This window comes from Ischnura elegans, chromosome 8 (assembly GCF_921293095.1).
Source record: "Ischnura elegans chromosome 8, ioIscEleg1.1, whole genome shotgun sequence".
In the NCBI taxonomy this organism is placed as follows: Eukaryota; Metazoa; Arthropoda; class Insecta; order Odonata; family Coenagrionidae; genus Ischnura; species Ischnura elegans.
The window spans coordinates 103,845,009-103,849,687 of NC_060253.1; positions in this window are offsets into that span (position 1 = coordinate 103,845,009).

Genomic DNA, 4,679 nt, shown 5'->3' on the forward strand with positions numbered 1-4,679 from the left:
TTAGAAAAACAACATTACAAATTTTTGAAAGGTTTAATCGGGTTTGTATGGAGATGCTGCAGAAAGTCAAAACGAAAAGAAAAAGAAATGAAAATATCAGAAAATATGATACAGTTAGAAGATGAAGGAGTAGTGTAAACGGATTAAAAGCTAAAACGAAGTGGACATCTTTGAAGAATGAAGGAGGAAACTCGACCGGAGAAATACTGAGTTGGAAACATGAATATTAACTGAAATATTATTTTCTACTCTCGAGATGAATTTGTCATATATTTTATCACTTGATTGCATTTCCCCTCTCTATTTACAAAAGTAATTTGCTCCTTGGAAAGTGCTCTCAGAAAAAATTTAACTTGTACTTTTTATAGTCAGCTTCACAGTTCCATTTAAGTTGTCTATTATGGTGTGGTATCTGTTAGAAGGAAATAATATTATGTGAAACTTAATCCCATTATTTTTATCTAGTTTTTTAATTTTGAGAATTATTCGATTCCTGACTAAAACGGAGTGCATATTATCGAAATAAAATTAATTATGTATAGAATGTAATCCACTGTAATATATTATAAGGTGTACATTGCAAATTTTGCTTTAGCCCTTTATAACCCAATGTTGCTTCTAATCAACATCTAAAATGTTTGAACTTTCAGCTCTATCCAGGAGATATCTTAACTACCCAATATTTTGTAGAGTAAATTTTAATGATGAAATAGTTAGCTGCCACGATAATTGTCATTGAGTGTAAAATTTTCAAGTTTTCAAAGTGAAAAATCTTAAAATTTGATTTCTCCCAGAATCACTTCTGGGTTATAAATGGTTTAAAATATCGCGAAAATCCTGTCTTACGTCGGAATACAACACCTGCTTAAACCTGAGCTCATTAAATTACGCATGAAGAATGAAGAAAACTTTATATATCATCGCCAAGAGAGTGAATAGAATGCGTCTCAAATTAATTGCCATCTTCCATAATTAGCCGTATAACCAAGTTTTTAAGTGATGTAAGTTCTACCCCGTGAAAATACCTATGTCACTGCAGGTTTTGACACCGAAATCTTTCGGGAATAAAAAATGTGCTCTTAATATTCAATAGGGTAGTTTCCTTCATCAAAGAAAACGAAAAGCATTGATTGCGATTCGTTACCCACCATTAGTGTATTCAAAATATACAAATTATTTCGTTTTAGAAATAGCGGAGTAGACGAATGGCAATGGTCCATTTTTAACCTGATTTGAAAAGGGCCAGATTGGCGCCCATGCGATGCCACTCCACGTGACGTCACAGCGACCTAGTTTCTACGAGAAGATAGGAGTTATACATCCTCTGAGGTTACCAATGCATTCATGAGGCGTAGAGCTCAGGGAAACATGTCTTAATAATCACTTATTAAAACTGACTAAGGTTGGAAAGTTTTCTTCATTTGATAAGGTATTAATAATCCTTATTTAAGACGAGCGCTACCAGCCAGCAGGGTACTCAGCTACCCGCTAGCAGCCTGCGTCGTATCAGCGCTAAGCCTCGCCTCAAGGTCACCTCACAGGGGGGCAGAGGGAACCAGAAATAAGTCTCACGGAGAGATTTCCCGGCATTCATACTTACGCGTCGCGTTTTCGCGCGCTTGAAAATTTTCACTTTTCGTTTAATCGCGAAAAATATATATCGTCATTTAAAAATCTAAATGCGTGAAATATGTACTCCAGGTGTAATAATATTTCGATTTAGGCAATAAAAAAATAATAGGAAACCACCCTATTGGTACGTCAACTAATGGTAATGCTTGAATGCGTTCAGTTTTCGGAATATATAGCCTGTTGAAGTAAGTTCAGGGTTAATGAAATGCCGAAGAAAGTTCTTGAGAGGAATATGCTTAAGCAGCAAGCTTTGAGTTTTTCACTCATTAAGATATAATTTCACAGTTAAAATGCATCTTTTTTTACAAAATAAATGAATATGTCTCCATAGCGATTTGCTTTAAAAGCCAGACGGCAAATAGAGTCAGGTCAGTGCTAAAAAAAAGCCTGGTTTAGTTTTTTAATTATTACGTAGAACGGTATTGAGAAATGATTACTAAATGCAAAAAATTAAAATTATTTTGGAGATGTTTTTAAGTTATTTCCTTTGATAAGATCAATATTCCAATATTAATATAATAACAATAGCAATATCATTATAATTCCAGTTGTATATTTTATTCCATTCAACATGGTTCACTGTTACGAAATGTAATTACATACCCTTTAACAGTTTTATGATAGAATGACACAGTTATCATTAGGTCTAATGCAAAAATAAGGAATAACAATAACATACAAAAAAATACTTGGCATGCATAAATACAATCACAGCCAATAATTACGTAATACATTTTAAAATGTTTTCCGAATCCTTCTAATCCTAATATTTAGCCGGTTGAAGTGAACTCCGGGCTTTCAGAAACCAAGAGACAGATTTGTAGGGAGCGCCCGAAGGCACGATATGAGTCATAAAAGAGAAAACTTTCCTTGAACCACACCCAGTAAAATATCCAAGAGCATCCTAATAAGGGATACTACGAGAGATTTGATAAGGGGTACAAGGTTGGGAGAAGAAAAACAACGCCCCTAAATCCATCCCATTCCCCACTCTTCTTTCCCGGCAATGACTTAATCATTGGCCTCCCGAGACTCAAAATGAAGGAAAGAGTAGGATGGGGAAAGAGAGATACCGCTTTGGAGCAAGATACAGGAATGCTAAAGCTGGCAAGAGAGCTACAGGGTGACCAGGCTGGAATGATTCGAGAAATAAGATTTTCAGAGATTATTTTCTTTTTTTTTATCCCTCTTCGTCCTGGATGGCAGGAGGATGCTCAATTAAGCGGGTGGGTTTTTCGAAGGGAGGAACGAAAGCAAAAATTCGCGTCGTTTTTGTTTTTTTTTTATTTTATTTTTATTTTTTTCAATTTTTTTATGCCCCCCGCTCAGAGCGGGAGCTGGATTGGTGGACCAAGTCGTGACGTACGAGATGACGTCACGGGTATGTGCCGAATATTGATTTCCCGCCTGTGAGTCTAACGGCCTTCTCCTCCTTTTACCCCTCCGCTCGCCCGAAACCTCCCCTCCATCGCCTGTGCCTCCGCCCCCTCCCACAACCCGTCATTTTCTTCCGACCCACCCCACCGTGAGTTTACAATGCGTCCCCGACCCTTAGCACAACTAACCCCCATCGCTCCGAACGTGCAAATCTCTCCCCCCCCCCCCCATTCCCACCCAACCCTTTTAAGCCTTCAACCCTTTTCTCCATATATGTATCCTTTTATAAATAGGCTTTGTGTGTAACTAGCCTGGAGAGAGCATCTCAGCGGAAGGGATGAGAGTATGAATTAATACAGCAGGTACCGTGCCGATAGAGCGTCTTTTTTTAATTCGGTCTTGGACCAATACAGTGAGCGGAAAACTTATCATTCTCTTGGAATAATATGCTTCGAGTGCGTTACTTACGTGACTCCATAGCTGCAGATTAACCGGTCTTTTTTTGGTGACGTTTAACTTGTTTAAAACTCAAGCTTTTGTCTTCCATATTGTGAATGTATGAATTATACCCTTGACAACATTTGCTTGTTCCTCAAATGTGAAAGTTTTTGTCCCTTTATTTTCTCCTAAGTAAATTTCGTACATTTGAGGCACAGATGAATGTTGAAAAGGCACTACCATGCTAACCTGGACATTTTTAAGTCAGTATATTTAGTTTAAAACGAATAATTCGACGTGAAATAAGACAAAATATGGCTGAAACAAAATTCACTAACTCTTAATTAACTTTGTGGTATTCCATTATAAGTTTTCCTAGATATCACACAATTAATTATACTGCTTATATTTTTACAGAGAGCGACCCGGGTTTCAATGAATTATCATCATCTTCAGGCGCAAATTATGATTTATCTTATTATTGATACCTAGTTACTAGATGAATTTTAAAGCGGACGCCAGAATAGAGAAAAAGGATGGGTAAAGATATTCATTAATAAGATTACTGTCATGAATTTCGTAATTTTTAGAAATTATGCTAAACACTTAATATGCAACGATGGAGCGTTTTAAAATGAATATTTGAACTTTTGCAATGACCGCCGTGAATTAGACACTAGGGAGCAGTTAGAAATTTTAAAAATTATTGAAATTCAGGACAGTGCTCTTATTAATGAATATCTTTACCCATCCTTTTCCCCTATTCTGGCGTTCGTTTTAAAATTCATCCAGTAACTAGGTATCAATAATAAGATAAATCATAATTCGCGCCTGAAGATGATGATAATTCATTGAAATGCGGGTCGCGCTCTGTAAAAATACAAGTGGTATAAGTAATTGTGTGATATCCAGGGAAACTTAAAATATGACCGATCGAGAAGAAGTGATGCGTTCCCCAGACTTGGAAAAACACGGCCATTTTATCTCGTTTACTCTCATTCAGACTCAATTTTAGCTCGAATTATCGCTGAAAAATTACTGTTTGTGGGGGAAATTTCTCTTTGGTAGTGATAACGACAATTCATGGCATCCAAAGCATCTTTATTCTATCTCTCTTCTCAAAAGTCTAAAATACGAGGGTGTTCCGTGGAATTTCATTGAATTCTTATCGCTGTTTAGATTAATTGGTGTCATCTGTTGGTAATTCGGTGACCCTTCCAAAATTTTACTTT